This window comes from Heliangelus exortis, chromosome 1, assembly GCF_036169615.1.
Source record: "Heliangelus exortis chromosome 1, bHelExo1.hap1, whole genome shotgun sequence".
Lineage (NCBI taxonomy): Eukaryota > Metazoa > Chordata > Aves > Apodiformes > Trochilidae > Heliangelus > Heliangelus exortis.
Window position 1 is genome coordinate 88354957 of NC_092422.1, and position 20197 is coordinate 88375153.

The 20197-nt window shown below is 37.1% G+C and overlaps 1 protein-coding gene across 1 annotated transcript in view; it reads left to right on the plus strand.

Moving 5' to 3' along the window:
- DSCAM (DS cell adhesion molecule) overlaps positions 1-20197 on the plus strand; it is a 450058-nt gene that overhangs the window by 162667 nt on the left and 267194 nt on the right. The gene's annotated exons all lie outside the window — the stretch shown is intronic.

Here is a 20197-nt window from a genome sequence, read left to right on the forward strand (position 1 = left end):
ATGGACATGGTAGGGAGAGAGCTTAAAACCATCTGTTAAGGAGGATGTTCTAAACTGCATCTACCAACAGAGGAACTGTAATGTAAAAATGGCATTTGATACATGTGGAAGGGAGGTAGTAGCAACATTTCAAGCTTCCAGATAATAATTTTTTTTTTGTCCCTTATTGCTATGCAATTTTGTATTTTTCCTTAAAAATCTCCTTGAATCCTTTCTTTTCTTTACGAATAGTTGAGAGTTATTTCAAGATAGACATGTCAGGTTCTGATATCACAAATCATACCTTTAAGAAAATGATAAGGTGTATTAATTGCTATAATCAGTATATATTCTGGTAAAAAATATTAGCTGTATTTATTAAAACCTGTAATAATAACACCGTAGAGACCACCTTGATTACTCTCTGAAACGTGACTGAGGGAAAGTCATCAAGATAGGAATCTTGTCTCTCTAGGCTTATTTTAAGGTCTTATTTTCAGTATTTAAGTAGGTTTCAATTTTTATTTTACAGAAAATATTTTTGTAATTTTTTTTTGTGAAGCATAGAACCTAAATATCAATTGTGTATCAGTTACCCCTTATAGCCTTAGGTAAGTCAAAGTGAAAACCTTCAAGAAAATCAAACACCAAACTGCATGCATTATTCTTTTGTCTAAGGTGCTAGATTGGTTGTCATCTTGAGAAATGTAGTTGTCCTTTAATCCAAACACCATTTTATGCACATAATAAAAGTGATTTCTATCCAGTAGTCATATCTAGCCATTTGCTCATAAATTCTCACCAACCCCATCTTTTTTTCACTGATGAAGGACGTTCCTCTACTTGAAGCCAAGAACAATCAGGTATTAGAATCACTTCCAGCATGCACTCACATGGTGAATTATGAAACAAACAACTGGAGGCATCAGAATTAACAAAGAACTGGCTTAAACCAGACCAGATTAAGCAGACTCTTCTGTGATGTCTTTGGAAATAAAACATAAAATTGCGTGTGTGAATATGTATGTAAATAAATGTATATATGCATGAAAATGCAATGCTTCTCTAAATATTTTGGAAAATATTTTCATCCTGAAAGACAGAGGAAAGTCTTTTGGTGAATTTTGTCAGACAGTACTAAATGAAGAAAGAAGCCAGGTGATAGTAAATAATAACAATCATTGTCCTGGAGACTGATTGCTACTCAATAAACCAGCTTTACTGCAGCAGAGAAACTACTTTCCTGGAGCATTTATGACCACTTCTAAATCAGTTTTCTAAGTAATCTGTCAATTCAAATTCCACAGAACTGTGTAGTTAGAACACGCTATTTTTTAGGATGCAGTTAAAATGCAGCCAGATAGGGCTGACTCTCCCTGGAACTTCCTTGTCTTGTGGGATACTCTATAGTTTCAGTCAAGATCAGCGAGTCCTCATTGTCATTGTCTGAAGTTCTGTTGCATCCAAACAGTGTATAACATTATTTTAATGCTTTCTGCCATGTATTTTTCCACCCTAGATAATGAGTTTCTGTTTCATTTGGGTACATTGTAAGGTGAAAGTGCATTCTGTACTGGGGTAGTGTTTCAAAACAGGAACCAGTATGCCTTCTACTGTGGAAATGGCCCATCTTCTCCAGTGCTATAACCCAAAATTGCCATCTTGATCTCCTCTCTCCTATGAGCTATAGTAACTTCAGCTCCCTGATCTAAAACACCTTCCTCTTCATAACATAGATCCCTTTTTGTACAGGTTCTGATCATTTACCTGATCATCTGCCAAAGTTGAAGTGTGTGGAATGTGTTGGATGTGTTTCTCTGATGGAACTGCATACAAGCATGCAGTTGGAAGACTGAATCAAAATCTGAACCACTTCACTGATGTTTTCCAAGTCTGCAGTGTGGTCCTACACTGGCATTGGTGGAGCAACCATTTCCCAGGAATTCTGGCCTGTTGGGCTGGTCTCTTCCTTGGGATTTTCAGATGGCCCAGCTCCTGTAGTCATTTTTTTTGTGTCCTTGGTCAGCTGTCAGTGTAACTAAATGGAGCTTCCCATCAGAGTGCCCTAGCAGTCCTCAATATTACTTAGGCTGGTTATGTGGTCTCCCTTCTTCCATTTTGGAAAGGAACATTAAAAGTCTCTTTAGTTATGTGCTTTCTCCAGCAGGTGGATGAAAAGAAATGGGGAAGAACAGCTATCCTTGTTTCCCTATCTCAGTAGCAAGTGACTTTTTGAGGAGAATGGATTGACACTTGCCCCTGCTCAGAGATACATCCTATATATATCCTATACAGAGGTCCCTTTCAACCCCTGTCATTCTGTGGTTCTGTGATATTTCCAATTTGGATATATATCTTATTTAGAGACACACATTCTAAATGGAAAGGAGAAATAATGAAATTAAAAGATGGGTTTCTAATTTTGTAGGGCAGTTAATGACAACATTTTACAATAATTTGAAATCTATATTAACGTGCGTACTGCAGAGTTTTAGTTTCTTGACAAAATGTTATTAAAATTGCCCTTTACAAGAGCACTAGGGTGGATGTCTCTGATTCTCTGATGTGTCAGGATGTCAGCATAAGGTAATAGTCAAGCTTTTGGTAGTCTTTTTGGGGTCCCAGTTGCTGATGATCAGGAAGCTTGATGTTCAGATTGGACTCTTATACTTGACATGATATCCAGGAGGGAGCCCATTTAGAAAGCAGGGAACAGGTACATTGTGTCCACTCAGGAGTTAACAATGACTTTTACAAATCTGAAGCCTTTATTTACTTATTTTTTTACTTTTATCTCCAGTTAGGGCAGGATTGATATTAGGAAATGAGTCAGGACTCATGAAAAAATCCTAGCTAGTGTTTAGAGATCTTTGGATTTTTTTAGGGGATATTATTTTGTCAAAGGTTCTAGACATAGGAAGAGACCATGAAGATCAACTTAAATAGGAACTGAATTTCTCCATTGCATTGATTTCCAGAACTTAAAGGGTAGGGTTAGAAAGAATAAAATATAAGCACGTTAATTATTAAATAAATATTGAGGTTATTATATTGCTCTGAAACAATAACTGCAAAACCTTCCTTCTTATGCAATTTTTTAGCCACCATAACAGTACTGGACTGTTTTTCTCACACTTCACTTTTATAAGGTTTTAGTTCTTCTGTTCTGTTCGCTTTCCATGCATAAATAGTGTTTTTATCTACTTGGGTCCACCAGTTCAGTCATTTTATGACCTTGAATATCTGTGTGTTTCTGTATAGCAGAAATCCAGAACAGGGTCCCACTGGCATACTTAGTAATTGGAAAGATTATAAGATTATAACAACACTTGATTATTATAAGATTTAACTGCAATATCTTAACCCTTTCAAAGTGTCACGTCTGTCTTTGTGGACCATCTTTCCTCTCTGAGCAGCATCTTTTATAAGGCAGGAGGCTTGCCAAACACTGTCATGAGTCAGCATGGTTCATCCTGTGAGAGGTATCCTGACTGCAGGTCCTGGCTTGGAAGGAAAATAAGTGGCATGAAAACCCCTGAACTGTCTCAGTTCAACTCAAATACTCCCTGAAAAAGTATCCACTACTTTGCTTTAACAAGTCTAAATATTTCAGTTGATTTAGGCTTTTTGTTTTCTAATGGAAAATTTGAGCAAATTGTTCAGTTTGGGGAACATCAATGACTGGAAGTTCTTTTTTTTAGGTTTAGGGGGGGTTAGGTTTTTTTAGGGGTTAGGGTTTTGGGGTTTTTTTTGTTTTTGTTTTTTTTTGTATGTTTTTTTTGGTTTTTTGGATTTTCCCCCCCATATTTCTGCTTTACAGTGTGTGTTATTCTGCAGTCTTTGATGATAAGCCAATGTTTATCTTAATTTTAGGGATGTTCAGCAGCCCAGAAATAGCTCCTCTAAAATAAATGTGAATTTTTCCAAGTAATCACTGTGGCTGGGCTCTACACTGAGTCCTAGAGAAATTTTGGAAGCTGGAAGGTATCACTAATTCCCGGAGTTTCTACCACTAAAAGGTAGAAAATTTGGATGTTCCTGGACTTTTAATAAAATAAGTAGATGAATAGGTGCAGGATATACATTCAATGGTATTTTTAATTGCTTTTGCTCAGAGGCTGAGAGTAATCTCAGCAGTTGGGGCTTGGAAGCCTTGGAAGCCAAACTCAGTTTGGCATTGTGGCTTCAACTTTTTTAATTTTTATTTTTCCTTCCCTTCTCTGGATTGCAACAGTTTCATTGACAGAAGTGTGGTGTGCACATAGGAGAACTATGACATCAGCTGGCATGGGCTGTGTAGAAAATTCCTTAGAATATAGACAAGAGAGAAGTTGCAGTTTGCATTTATGTCAGATGTAAGAATTTTTAAGTTGTGCTTTATTAAAAGTATATCTAGCTTTTTTTCTTTTGTACAGTATATTGTATAGAATTTCTTACAATTCCAAATGAAAAAGAAATGTGAGAAAATGATAAAAAAGAATATTGTAAGAAATAGGCAAAACATCTCTTCATTCTGACAAGTTCTTCCTTGTAAAAGTAAAATAAATCAGTGAAGTTCAGTTAGAGGTATACAGTTGAACTAATAATTAGCACTGAAAAACTATCTGAATAAAAATTACTTTGTACTATTTATTGCTTCACTTTGTGGTAGTATGTAATACACATTAAAAACGAAATTAATTGTTTGAAGAAATGTCCTACAGAGCATTAGAAGTTTTTTTCAGTTTTGTTCCTAAAGAAACACTTTGTTTTATTTATTTATTTTTTAATACTACTAGCTGTGTGATTTTCACCTTCTGTATTAATTTTGGAATAGGACCTTGGAAGTATGGAAGTATAACTTCAGGATTGTGGCCATTTTAAAAGTTAGCATGATTCTACTAAACTGTCCTGATCAGGAATCCCCATTTTGACCAGGAGATGTGGACATAATGCACTTTTTTAGCAGATCTATACAAATCTGCCTTAAAAAGATTATTTCTCAGATTAGTTCTCAGAACAGTTTGGCACATGCATAGATCAAAAAAAAAAAAAAAAAAAAAAAAAAGATAAAAAATCAAATTACAGAGCTTTGTTTAGGAGGAAGAGGTTATGAGGCCACAGACATCTGACCTGGAGGATGTGCTGCTTTGTAGGTTTACACATTGACTCTAGCATTTAAAATGCAGTCTGAAATATTAATTGGAGGGTCTACAATTTGCAAGAATCTCAAATAAAGCAACTTTAAGTGTAACTGTTAACTGAGAAAGTGGAGAGATGATGTTTCTTGCTGTCTAACCTAGATGATATTTGACATTTTTTGTGCTAAAGGTGATAAATTAACATTTAAAAGAAAATTTATTTATTTCAAGAAGATGACAGACTTGGGATCTGGACCCAGTTGATAGTACACAGATTTTGTAAGACTCGAAAACCATTTCAAGTAGTCTGTTTGCCAGGCACACAATTGTTTACTACCACGTTAAAAATATGCATGTTCATTTTAAGTAGTAAATAGTTTAGCTGCAACATCTTACTCATCTTTAAATATTTTACCAGTTATTTTTAAAGCAAATTTGTTTTGTTTACTGCATAAGAAGTCCCAAGAGACATGCCACTTAAAGCTTTTTCAGAGTTTTTTTATGTGTTTTATAGAATGCTTGAATTCCCTTTTTTTCTAAGTATCTTTTCTCTCCAAAATAGTATTGTCTTTTGAAACAGTTTTAGAAGATTCTTTAAAGGTCTTGATGGTTGCAGTGCTGTTCCTGCTCTCTTTCTCAGTTTTACAGCATTTCCTTTTCGTGAAAAGAGCTACATATAATATTAAAGAATGGATAAGGAGCAAGTAAGAAGCAGTAAGAATTATAAGTACTCTGGTCAACTAGGATAGCTGGATCTGCAAGAAAAAGTGGCAAAGCTTGTAAAGCTCTCTTGTAAAGAGAGGAAAAAAAAAAAAAGAGATCTGAGAGAATAAAAGAATTAAGAGGAGATTAAAAACATGAAGCAAGGGCCCCAAAAGGAAGCAGCTGTTGACAGACCTGCAGGTTTTTTTTCTCTGCAAATACAGATTTATTTGGAAAATGGACCAAGCAGTATTTTAACGAAGAGTATTATAGTTGGCAAACTGCTGACTTTGCTGGTAATGTTTGTTATTCATCTCATGAATTGTTATTTAATTGCATAATACTACTTTCCATTCAGTGATTAAAACAAATCATGGCTAGGAAATAAAAAAAAAAAAAAAAAAAAAAAAAAGAAAAAGAAAAAGAATACAAGCATAGCTGAATGGACGTGACACTTGAAAAATGTTGGGAGCTGCTTGGTATATTGCAAATATTCATCAGGAGCAAACTGACATAATACTGCTCATGCCAAAGAGTCTGTGCTTGGGTGACCCATTTGGTGACTAACATCTTCATTTCTCTCCCTCCACCCAGCTGTAATCAAATCTCTGATTCTCTCATTCTGTGGAAATGTAATTATTTGCTTTTCTATACTTGAAGCCTGGTGTGCAGAATGCCTCCCATCCTACCCTACTGGCCCAGTTCCTCCGGGTCTGTGAGTCAGTGGGACACCAGAGGTCAGCAGTCAGTTTTCTTGCCTGGCATGAACTTAAGGAGTAAATGTCAGCAAGCTCTTAAGCTAGCAGTGGATTTCTCATCAAAGTTTAAGACTCTGATAAACCTCTTACTGATGCTGTGGCAATGATCAGGATGCAGTATGTATTTCCATTTTAGAAGAAGATAAACAGAGACTTGACTGGAATAAACCAAGTACACAAGAAGTGCTGTGATCTTAGCAGTCTTTAAATTTCTCTAATATAAACTGTCCGTAAGAAGCTTTTTCCTCTTAATCCTTGCTGGTTTTTAGACAATTTGTTGCCTTACAATTAAGTACAGATGGTTTGGAGCTGTAATGCTGATAAAAATAAAGATGCTTAGGATTGCTTCAATTTCCGGGTTGGATTTTAACAGTAATCTGTGTCTGAAACATAAGAAATCTGTTTTTATCTGATCTTTAATGCTTGTTTACAGATAGCTGACATATTTCAGTGATTACAATATGTATATAAAATAATACCATTATCATACTTAGGGACAGAGTAAATCTGTAAGAAGCCTGGATAATAGCATCCAGCTCTTCAGTTTGTTGTACTTCTGGCATAAATTGCTGTTTTCATTTAGCTGTGCAAGAAGAGTCGTCTGACACAGGGGAGGTTTGATTTTTACAGATGGAATACCACTGTCAAGAAACTGGGTAACGTGAGAAACTCTTCTGTATGATTATTTAACGTGGAGAAAATAATGGAAAACTCCCCAAATGGTTTACTTCCGAACATCTTTTTAGGAAATTTTGTCTTTCTGTTGCTAAAACACAGACATGAGCAAATGTATTTTTCCTAAGGGTGTGTAATATTTCTAGCTGTTTCAATGCAGAATGGGAAGTCCTGATAGGTTTCAGATATCACCTTTGCCGTGAGTCTATAAGGCAGACATTTTCAGATGTTAAAAGAAATGCACTCCATAAGTATTTGCTCCTGTAACTGCAGTCCTGTACCCCTGCACCCACTTTCATCAAATAAACTTGCCTTGGTCTTTATTTGGACCTGAGATGATGGAGAGCATAGAGCATTTTCAGCAAGGAAATCACCCCACCTGAGATTTCTTGAAGTCTGGATGTACCTTTGGCTTTTTAATGATGCTTGAAGGCAGTAATTCCTAATGATAGGTATCTAAGGTTATCAGGAAGGAAGAACAGAATAAATGATGGTCCAAGAATGATGGTCCAAGCAACCACCTTCCTATATTTTTATCCATGTTGGGTCCTACCATGCCCTGTGAAGATTAAAATTCTCAGCTGACAGTTGAACCATTACTAGAATAACACCTATCAAACTACTTTAAAGTAGTGGAATATCAATCTTTTCCTAACAGGAAATGATCCCAGAGTTGCCTAATTATTATAGGTAGCTTCCATCCCTGGTGAAGTCTATAAACACAGAGAGGATATCACAGCAGATCGTTTTAAAGGATATGTGAGTAAACACCTCTGTGTGATTTCTGGCTGATGGTGCTGCATTTTACAGCAACTGTACTCTGTCACCCTGTCCTGGTTTGGGCCAGGATAAAGGTGATTTTCTTTCCTGTACTTTTGCTTTCAGCTAAGTCTCTTGTAAGTAGTTGCACTTGCTGAAATTAACAGCAAGTTTCTCAGACAGTGTGTGCTTCTAGGACTGATAACACTTGATGTTTATAGTTACTGCTAGAGGCTGGTATGCAGAGCCAAGGACACTGCTCAGCTCTGAGGAAAACATAAAGAGGTCCCACCTGCATCCCTCCTTTGGGGAGGAACGGACAAGATAGATGCCAGAATTGACCAAACAGAGTATTCCATCCCAGAGACTGGACAGTTGCTGTGTTGACCTCTAGCCCTTCTGTATCTTTTGGTGAGAAGAGAGCTTTTGTGTGAACAGGAACCACACTAATGCTGCTATATTAGTGAGCCATTGAATGCACGTTACCTACACATTCAATGCATCTTGCTTCATGAGACTGTGTTTAGCTTGGGCCTGATGGGTATCATGTGAGGAGGTATAAAATATCTGAGGTGATGGAAGCTGATGTTGAATTAGTTCTCACATTCTAAGTATTCTTTTGGTGAAATGTATGCTTTCCTTTGGAAGCAATGTTAAAGGCTCTCTCTTCTGATGTAGTAAAATTGTGAGTCTTTTTTACCTATAGACAGCAATGTAGCTTCATAGCAGTTGAAGTTCTGATTTGTAAATGCTTCCATTTAAAATTTTAAGGAACTCTCTGATGTGAATTTACAAGTTTTTATCAATTTACACCATGGAAATACAAGCAGTTTTGCTGATATTGTCCTAAATTTTTTAAAGTCAGTGATTTAAGAACATGAGACCCAATTTGACCTCCATCTCATTCTGGATGAGAGGAGCAGGAAGTTGCTTAGGGAAGGAGTCAGGAGTGGATCAAGAACAACCCATCCCAGACTATTTTGAACAATCTGTAATGGAGGATCCCTGGTCCCTGCCCTCTCCTGGTGACATTACACAGTCACAGGTGCTTAAAGGCCAGAAAATTGGGAAGCTTTCACTGCTGCTCTGCAGCATAAGTCATCCATCATGACAGTCTTTCTCTGCTTTACTGTCCTTCTAGTTTGCCTGGTTCAAGGTCCCTGGGCTTCCACCCTGATTCGGGTGTTCCTGCTAGCTGCATCACTCCTTCCCTTACCTCCAGGGATGAACACACACAAAGTGAGGAAAGTCACCTTTCCCTTCATAAACCTTGCAATAGCTACATCATTCACTTCTGTTCCCACAAGCAGATCCTGAGCATCTGGTTACTCCTCATTTCCACTGGTTTTCCAGGCTTTCAGTCTCACCCTGCTCCCTTGTAGTGGTGAGAGCACAGACTTGAAGAGGAGTTGCCATGCTGGTTATCCACGGGCAGGCTGACAAAGATCACACTCATGTGAATTAGTCCCTTTTAAAATAAAATCAAATAGAAGCCTGAAAAGTTGCCTAACTTAGGAGGACCTTTTTTAAAAAAAATTCATTAAATTTTAAATGTCATTAAATTTTATTTACCATTCAAATGCTGCATGCCATGGATGAGAGAAGCAATGGCTGATCTGCATCAAGGATCCCCATACCTGGATATTTTTGTCAGCATTGGCTGTCTTGTTCAAAGAGGAGGAGGGCAGCAGAACACCTGTTACAATACCATCATCCAAATCTGTTCAAGCTAACAAAGAATCTTCTCAAAGGAACAGTCAGGGTCTGTGTTCCTTATTCCTGCATTTATGTTGTTTCAAAATGGTGAATCAGAGCTGAAACTGTGTACAGAAATGGGTAGCCATGTCCTTGTACTGAAATTATCATAAATTATTTTGCCTCAGGAAAAAGCAAAAAGCAAATTACTTGCCTGGCTTTGATTTGCTACAATAACTAAGCAAACCTCACAACACGTACAAGAATCAATAGGTGTGTGCTTAGTTTTCATTTTAGTGTTTAAAAGGAAAGAATGGTCATGCTTGTGAAATACTCAGGTGAGGAACACAACAAAAATAAAAGATTAAAGATGAGGAAGAACCAGTTTCTGTTCTTTCTGTAAACTGCAGTTTACACCTTCAGAGAGCCAATAACTATTTTAAGGACATTCCTGGGTTTTGATGTTAAATAGCTTTCCTTATAAATACAAATAAAGGAAAATTAAAAAAAAAAAAAAAAAGAAAGGGGGGTGGGGGGGGAAGGAAATGAACATTACAGTGAATGTTGCTGGAGGCCTGCTACTGTAATAACCACACATGCATAATTCATAGGAAGCCTGAAAGAAACTGTAGCTTTCTGCTTTCTTCTGAAGATGGCAAATGGTTGTGAACTCTGCTTGGAAGCTTGCATATTTTTCCAACCTGCTGCAGAAACAAAACAGCATTTTCCTCTATGTGTTAAATGGAAATACTTCGATTTATTCCAGAACATAGCAATTAGAGATTTTGTGCTCAGTAACACTGTGAATGAATGTGCTTTCTTGCAAATGTTACAAAAAAACACATAATCTCTATACAATTACATGCTGAAAAGTTTCATTTTAATATAAACTCTTCTCTCTTCTTTAACATCAGGCTGACAGTAGAGCCTGAATTTGGCTTATGCAGCCAGGCACAAATCCCAGAGAGGCATTCACAATATCATTTGCAACATGTACTGAACAGTATAGTAGAAACCACAGCCAATATATAGGCCTTTTGAAATAAAGAATTATTGTGACTACTACTCTGGGAGGATGTGTCAAAAGCGGGTTATTTTTCTATTAGCAGAGAAGTAAGGTGTAGCAAGTCACCTTTCCCATTTCTTTCCAGCCCAGTCACAGGTTTTGAAGTGTAGATGGTGCAAAGAGGATACATCTCATATCCCCTTCCCAGTGTTTGGAACAGCTCCTTGCTGTTTTGCAGTGCTGTATTTCATTCCTGTTTCTTGGTTTGCTGAATGACTGGTGTTTGCAAGGGTATCTGTTGGATCCTAAATTGTTTATTCATCTCTCACTGGCTTTTTGTTCTGGATGCCACGTGGTTTTATGTACAGGATTCTAAAGGCTAGGATCAGCTTTTCTGTCTTTAGCTGTTTTGTAACACTGCTCTGTCTCACTGTTTGTGCCATTTTTTGTCCTTCTTTAAAAGAAGACTCTGTTTAAATTCCTGTTTCTATGGTCACTGTTGAGTCTGTCAGCCTCCGTGTCCTGTCTATTTTAATATAGACCTTGACTTGTTCCAGAATTCAGTGCATCCATGTTGACCTGTTTTAAGTCTTGGATATTTATCTGAAGCAATTGAGTTTGCTTATAATGCTGGTATGCTATTACAGACAGAGGTGGTGGGAAGAAATATGAGAAGATAATTTGGAGGGGTATTGTAGCACATGCAGGCTGTCTGGAGTGCTGTAGCTGTGCAAGACACAGATGGTGAAACTGAATTCAGGATTTCAGTGATTCATGTCTGCCTATAGACAGAAGATAACTGAGCAAAAGAAACAACAAATGAAAAAAACTTTGTTTGTTTGTTTGTTTGTTTTTAAATCCCCTTTCTGGTTTATATCAGAGTTGAGATTTATAACTGAGACCTCTAAATTCAGCATGGCTTGCTGCCAGTGGGTTGCAAATAAGTGCTTGGCTTTGGCAGTCTTCAAAGCCAGGGAGAAAACAAGACACTGCATCTTTAAGAAGTGCTTATTTGGCATTTACTTATTTAGTTAAAGATCATTGCCAGGCAGAACTCCCGTGGGAGGAGTGGATGGCTCATTGGGCCTCATGGGGAGGGCGGTAATTAAACTCTGAAGGCAAGCAATGATGTTAAGCTAAAAGCTCATCTTTAAATAGTAATACACTTGCAATGTAAAGTGGAAGGCCCTCGGGTGCCTGTTGACATAGCGTTAGGAGCTGGCACTTTTTTATATAAAAGCTAAATTGAAGAAACTGTTATAAGCTCATCTGCATAAAGCAATATGATTCTGCCTGAGGGTGCGGGCAACAGGGAGTGATTAGCAAAACGTCTTTTTCCCTGCTACTCTGTTGCTCTGCTAACATGCCACTTGTCACCGAGAAATTTGAGATACCATATGCCAACGTGCATCTACAGAGACCCCCTTGCTGATTGCACGTTGAAGAATTCCTCTTCAACACATGAGGTGCTGTCAAAAAGCATTTCTGAGACTGCATGAAACATGCTGGAAAGAAAAATCTTGTGTTGCCTCCCGATCTTCCTCTTGTGTTACATCAAACCCTTCCTAGTCACAACTTAGACTTGAAACAAAACGCATTTACATAGAAAGAGCTGGATATTCTTTGCTGACCTTCATCTCCTCGTCATCCCGTGTGGGCTTGACTTGCTTACACAGATTAACCTTCAGCAATTTGAGGCTTTAGTTCCCATAGAGAAGGATGAGCCAGCTTGATTTCCATGGAGATATGGATGGGGCATTTGCTTTGGTTAACAGCAGTTTGAACTCCTTGTAGCTGTGCCTCCTGGGGCAAGGAGAGAGCACCCATTGAAGTGGTATTAATAATAAAGAGGAAATTAACATCAAACTATAATTTCCTGTCATACCACTTGCAGAGCTCAATTACTTAAAATAAATGGAATAAATAGAGCCATAAACCTAAGTTCAAGTGATGTTTTTTTTGTTTTGAGCTAAAAATAGCTCTGTTTTAACAATTCTTTCTTAGGATCTTGATTTTCCTATCTGGTGTTGAGTAGAATTAATTAGTATTTGTTATGTGCTCATGTAAACATTGTAAAATGTACCCTGTGAGGTGACATCAGTACTGTTAGCTGGTTTGTACATATTTTAATATAGACCTGATCTGTCCAGATGATGGCTTGCTAGGATTACTTAGTCTAGACCTCAAACTATTGTGCTGCACCATAGCAAGCTTGTTATATGCTGTACCTCACTGTGCTTATCTGCTGTGGAAATGCTGATCTTGGTAGCTTCTAGTCTTGGTTACATGGAAAGAGACTGGTTTTATTGCACTGCATACACTGAGAGTCATTTCATAAAAACAGTGTCTCGGACCTTTGGAGGACTATGTTTCATAAAACATGGAAAAACCACCTTTTTACTTGTGTGAGCATCCACAATGAAATACCAAATATCCACATGAAATACCAAACACTGCATTGACCCGGTACATGAACAGTGATGATATTATTAAGTTATTGAATCTCATTCAAGACTGATAGGGAGTAAAAGCCACTTCTGTGAACAATCTGAAATGGTCACACAGTTGTCCTGTTCCTAATGACAGGATGTCTGTATCTCAAATGCACTCTATGGCCTGCATTCTTGACTGTAATAAATCCAAATGCTGGAAGGGTGCTGAGTACTAACTAGGCTTTCATCACTAGAAAGCTTCGTTCAAGCATTTAGAACCAATTGAGAGAATCTGGGGCATGAAGTTAGTCTGAAAGCGATGTGAAAACAGATCCCCCATAAAAAGGACTGAAACGTAATGACATGTTAGATTTGGAAAGCTGGTGTAGCTATCATGCCAGTGCTGTTTCTAACCTTTGCATACAGGGTTTCAGTGCCCCAGGCTGCCTGTATGCTGAGTGTGAGGGGGAAGGCTTGTTTATTCTTCTTCCCCTGTCATACCACTCATGACAAGAAGAGACATGAAAAGCTCAAGAGGTGAATCAGTTTTTAGGCTCTGACCCATATTTTGAGTTAGTAATTATGAAATATAGGAATTATCATGTATTATTACACCCATATAACTGTATTGCTTCCACAGTTGTTCTAGATTTAACTCTATGTGAATGAGAAGTTAGAAAGCTCTATTTTTGAAAGAAACTGAACCACAACTGAAAGTGAAATGAGGATATTGATATAAGTAAAAACGTTTGGGTTTTTTTTTTTCGTTGGTGTTTTTGTTTGTGAAGCTGTGCCAGATGCACTAGAGCTGGCTGGTAAAAAGAAGAAAAGTGCACAGACTGGTTGACTGCACTTCTAAAAGCTAAGATCAGGGTGGTTTTGGCAACATGGTAGAACAGACCTGATAACCTGCTTTCCCCTCTGCAGTGTAAGACAGACCTGCATGTCTTGACTTCTGATGCTTTCCCTTGTTAAGTAGGGTCTGCTTTGAACAGTGAGAGATGGAAAAAGTAAGCCAGCCAAAACACTTCTGTTGCAGTTCCCAATGAATGTGATTGCTGCAACAGCAAGAGCCCCCATTGTGTGAATATATAAAATTCATGTGACTGTAAAAAGCATGAAGACAAAAACCACACAGTCACATGGACTCATCCTCTTTGCAAGGTTCTTTAACCATACTTGAATCTTTCCCTGTGATCGGGGGCATGGACTGAACAGTCCTGAAGTATCATAGAATCATAGAATTGGCTGGGTTGGAAGGGACCTCAGAGATCATCAAGTCCAGCCCTTGATCCACTACCGCTGCAGTTACTAAGTAGGAACCAAAAGTGCTCTCAAACATGGCAAGGAGGTTTCTGCTTGATTTTATGCTACAGAATTGCTGATTTCTTGTCTGGGAAAGCTCTAGGAAGAGGCAGCTTCTGCTGAGGCTTTTCTTTGTGTGTTAATTTGACTTGATTTTAGAGTAGATTGAGAAGGGCATGTGCTTATAGCACTTGTAAGCTCAGGACATTATATTAAAAGAAAAATATCCTTTAATGTATCATGAGAGAAAGCTTAAAAAAAATCCTGTTAGTGTCTGTGATGGTACTTCTCTTGTCCTCTCCCTCTGTTCTTCTTTTGCTCTCGTGGCTTTGACCAATGATGCTAATTAGTACTGAAAAGGACATTTTTGGCAAGGCTTTTAAATACAGCTTTTATCTTCTCTAGCAACAGACAAAGTTGTATTTAATGGTATTTGACATCTGAGAGTGACTGCAAGGTCTTTTTTCTGTTGATTTTTTTTTTTCCTAAAGGAGTTCCTTATTCTTCTAATTTATTAAGAAGTCAGATGTACTTTTATTCTCAACTTTTATACTTTGCTGAGAATCTGCTGTGTTTACGTGAGTGTAAGGTATTAAAAAGCAAATGAGAATTATATCAGTGATGCATTGAGTGCTCAACATCAAGAGTTTTCCTTCTATTAGGGCTACACTGAGTATTCTGTTGAGCTGCTGCTTTTGATATCCATATCTCTTAAAATAATGAAATTATGTATTTTCTTCTTTTAAAGTTAAGACAGTTCCTCTCAGCACCACCTAGTTATTAGCCTATGTAGTATAGTTGGTATGCAGCTGCAAGAGACTCATGAGACATACATGAGACATTAATACAAATGATTTTTGTAGCTATTTCCTACTTGTCAGTCTGCAGTGGTTTTTTTCCTTATGTCACTGTAACTGTTTTCTTTAGAGTGGATTTTCTGTGTGGAAGTTGATTTTGGACAGGCAACATTTCCAAATGGTACCATGCCAGTGTTGGATTACAAGTATTGCCATTGATAAAAGATGTCTAGAAACAGTAGCAATAAAATCACTACAGCTGTCAGAAACAGTGAACCGACCAGGTATTTTACATTAATAGAAATTTGACATGATTTTAACTACTCACAGACTTCCCTCTGTGTGTCCCAAATACAGCCAATCTACTTCTGCTACCCCAAACCATTAATTTTTCCTACTTTTTATAATATATACTGTAACATGCTAGAACTAAGCTGGATAGGATGTAGAATACAAAACTGAAAGAACATTTTCTAGTAAGATATCAGACTTAGACATATTTAGATTCAGTTGATGTGTAGGTCTAGACTTGGCTGCAGGATGGCAATTAGTAGTCTGTAGAGATAGATGTGCTCTCCTTTGACCATCTTCTTCTTTCCTTGTTTTTTGTACTTCCTCTGAATCTCTAGAGCTCGTGTTAAAACCAGATTCTGAGAGGCAAGGTAAGTGCTTCCCATCTCCACTTGAGAAGGTGGTTCTGCAACCTGGAACAGTTTTGAGCTACTTTCAAACCCTATTGCCCATTGTCTCTCTGTCATTTAGCTGCTCAAGCCAAAAGCATGAGATTTCAGTGCTTTCAGTCCTCGTGTGGACTTCCGTGAACTTTTGGCTAGGGTTCTCGACCCTCCAGGGGTTATAGCCATCTGTCAGCAGAGAATGATCTTACTTACCCTGGCAAACTGGCCCAAGGAAAGGAACTAGAAAGATGAGCTTTCTCTCATTTTTTGCATTTCTCAGCTGTACAGCATGCTCTGCCACAGCCTAGAGGTATGATTATTGCCCTAGCTGTTGGGACTAAATAATGGATATGACATGTTAGCAAATCTCAGGGTTCCTCCTTCCAATTCTCTGTCTGCAGATTTGAATTTTGAGGCTCATTTCACTGAAATAATTTCCATTTAAATTTTATTATTTACAGAGAAATATTTTGTTTCAAGACACTTAAGCAAAATGCAGTTACCCAGCACTTCACTGTCTTATTGGAGTTGCAGCTTAGATGCTTCCCCATAGGCCAAGCTTGTTAGACAAGCACATTTCTCTGAAGACAGCAGAAATTTGTTTTGGTCAGATGTTTGCATTACAGTAGATATAGCTGGATTTGAAAGCTCTGCGCAGGAAATAGTAATGCTATTCAAATCTCAAATTTCATTTTCCATAAAGCAACATATGGGTCATGCTAGAAAGAAAATTACTTTACCCCTGGGAAGTGCAAATCTTCAAGGAGCTGGTCTGTAGGTGAGAGTGATTATCCAAACTCCAGCTTCCATAGTACCTATGCCTATTTTTGAACACTGAGTCTAATGTTATTAAAAATAACAATTAAAAAAATTTAAAAATGAATACTGAAATGTTTCATTTTGATCGGGTCCTTAAAAGTGAGATATTTCATAATCTGGAACTGATGTACATGCTAACTCTGTTTTAGCATGTACAGCTGAGTGACTGGCATGGTGTAAATAATTGTTCATATACTGACTGAGAAATACTTTGTGTGAATAATCAGTGTGAAAAGAACTGCTTTGCCTATCTATACAGAGAGCTTTTCTTTGGGAATGAGAGTAGCAGTATAATCAGCATTTGGCTGGTGGGGCAATCTCTATATTCTGGAGTTGAAATTTGTTGTAGTTAACATCAGCTGAGATGCTTAAATGAATATTGGGTTGATGCTTTTGAGAACAGCAAAATTTGTGATAATGCTGTCACTAGAGTGAAATTCTGTCATGAAAGAGCTTTAAATTAAGCTTTTTGAACCCAATCCAATAATGTAATTGAGCCATTGAAAAGTCTCTCATTGCTTTAAATAGGTTTTGGGCCATTAGCTTTCAGAGCAGTAGTCCATCATCAGAGCTTCTCAGGGGTGTGGTAACTAAAAACATGACTCAGATTGTAGAGCCAGCTTTTCTTTTAGCTTTCAGTCAGGATCATATTTTCAAACAAGTATTTAAAGTGTTCCTATCAAATCAGGGTGCAGAAATCTTCTATATACTCAGTGTAGGTGGATGCATTTTTCTGAGTGTCATCAGTCTTTGATTTGTGATACCTTTTATATACCAAATAATGCTTTTTAAGAGTGATTCTCTATAGCCAGAATTAAGATCAGTAAATCAGTCACTAAAAGACAAAGAAAAAATTACAAGTATTTGAATATCTTTTCACTTTCTAATTCTGCTTTGTAAATCCAAATCTTCCTGCCTGGTGCAAAGACAGGAAAGGAAAGTAACCTTGATAATTGATTAAATAAACATATCTTTTCCACTTCCAAATATCAGACATCAATATTTTTACTTGTGGTTTCTGCTTGGTTGGTTTTTGATTTTGGTTTTGTTTTGCTTTCTTTTTCTTTTTTGCATACAACAAACATATTATTCCATCACTTCTGAATTTCTGTCTTTTTTTTCTTTTTTAAAGCCAGCTATACTAAACCATAAATCCATCTGTCCCAAGAGGATATTGCAGAAATGAGACTATATATGCTTTTTTTCACCTTTCTTTGTGGCTTGATAGAATTTTATCTATTTGTATTCCTGACATTTACAGAGCTGCCAATTCTTCATTACCATGGGGAGATATTTCTATTTCATGCTTATTTTAAGCCCTTTTTGAAAATGTTTCCTTTTAATGTATGAATGAACCCCAAAATTGCTATACCTTAATCCCAGAAGCCTGATGAACCACCTAAATTTGAGATGGACCTTTGACCTTGTCCCTAACTTGTTACAGTCTTAGATACTGTTTGATTCCTGTAATTTCTGCAATGACATTACAGCACCTGTGGCAGTTAATGCAGCAAAGACATTCACAAGAAAAAAAGATTTTCAGTCTTCCAAAGGGCTGTTGGAGTATGGCAAGTCATCTGATAAGATTTCAGCTATTTTGGGAGAAAGATAAGGAATTTTCCTATTAACTTTTCATAGGTTTTTTTTTTTTTAAAGTTGTTCTGTCTCATTCAGGGTAAAGTATTTGACATTCAGAGCATTCACCTATACAGTAACCTGGAAAACGTAGATATCTTTTGGTCTTAAAACAAAAAAGAAAAAAAAAAAAAGACTGAATTGTACATATTGATCATTCAAAAAGATAGAAATAAAACTTTCAAGATCTTCTTGGAATCATCTCAACATAAGTTAAAATGAAATGCTAGAAAATGTAGAGAGTTCAAGCAAGAAATTGAAATAATAAAGTGTACAGGAAGAGAGGAATATAAGAAGTCTTGTAAGGACATTAAAAATTCTTCTGCAATGCCAAAATGTTGTATCTAATTTCAGATAAGTACATGTATCAATATGTGATTTTCTGTATGTTTGCCAGAAATGAGTGAACTCATCAAGTAAAAGACTTCTAGTCATGTGCAATATGAGTATACATATGTTCATATGTGAAAAAAGAAGGAAAACATATGTTTTGGAAAAATAATTCTAACTTTTAAAATTTTCTTGCTAATTTGCTCTTAAAGATAATACCTAATATTATTCTTTATAGGAGTGAAGTTATTTGTTTATATAATACCCAGGATTTCTGCAAAATTATGAAAGTCAACCTTTTTATTTTTCACATTGACAAGAGGTGAAATACAGTAAAATACTCATTACTATCAGAAGTAACTGAACTAGATTGAAAAAGTAGTTGTACTGATATAAATAAACTATGAATTTTTCCCTAGAGCTATGGTGTTATTTGCAGAATTTTTGTTCTTTGAAATGTTACTGTGGTCTTATCACAGGGATTTTTTTTAAACAGAGTTCCAGTGCTTGCAGGAGGTAATAAAAGAAAGTAAAAAGCATGAAGACCACTGTCATAAAAAACATTACAATTAATATTGAAGAAAGAAAGCATAAACATGGGCTTGGTTTGCATTTAAATAAGACATACTTTCTTGGGAGCCACAGACCAGCTTCCTCCAAATGCATGATACAACAAACAGCTACAGAAAATAGGGATTAATGGAGGGAAATACATGAATAGCACTGAGTATGGAAGATTTTTTATTGCTCTGTGATATGTGATGTACACTGATGTTCTGGAAAGCATGCACTTTGATTGCCTGCTTATTCAGTAGAATAAGCACATAGAATGTGTAATATCTGGGGTTTGGGAGCTGAACAGATGCAGCCTCTGGAAAAATGTCAGCAGGTTGCAAGGTGACCTAAGTTCTGTGATGTGGACAAAGACCGAAGTGTGTTTTGAATATCTGGGATACATCAATGTTTGTGGCATCACAAGGAGACAATGCTGAAATCAGAAAGGATCCTTTTGATATCTTGATGGAAGTTGGTTCAGAATTGGCTGAGCTGTAATCCATAGAACTTGCTGTTTGCAGTAGATGTTATGCTGCACAGAGCTGGTTAGATCCTTGCAGTTAAATGAAAATGGGCACGCTTTACTGAATATACTGAATATTCACTGAATATACCTCAACCCTACTAGGCCTCTGCAGTGATACACCCTACAGACAATGCTCTCTGGCATTGCCCTGCAACTTGTGAGAGGTGACAGAGAAATCACTGGTATGGTCATAATAAGGTATTGCCACAAATTTACTCTGGGTTATCCCCATCCTTTGCTTTTTGGTTATGTCTGGCCTTCCTACAGCTTTGGCAACCATCCTTCCAAGATTTTATATGTGCCCTATTGCTTTTGAGATAATGCTTCCTAGATGCAGTCATATCTGTTTGCAGCCTTGCCTGGAGCTGCTGGTGCCATTCCTGCTATGCAATGAAAAGGAGATTGCTTCAGGCAAAGGCAGGATGGA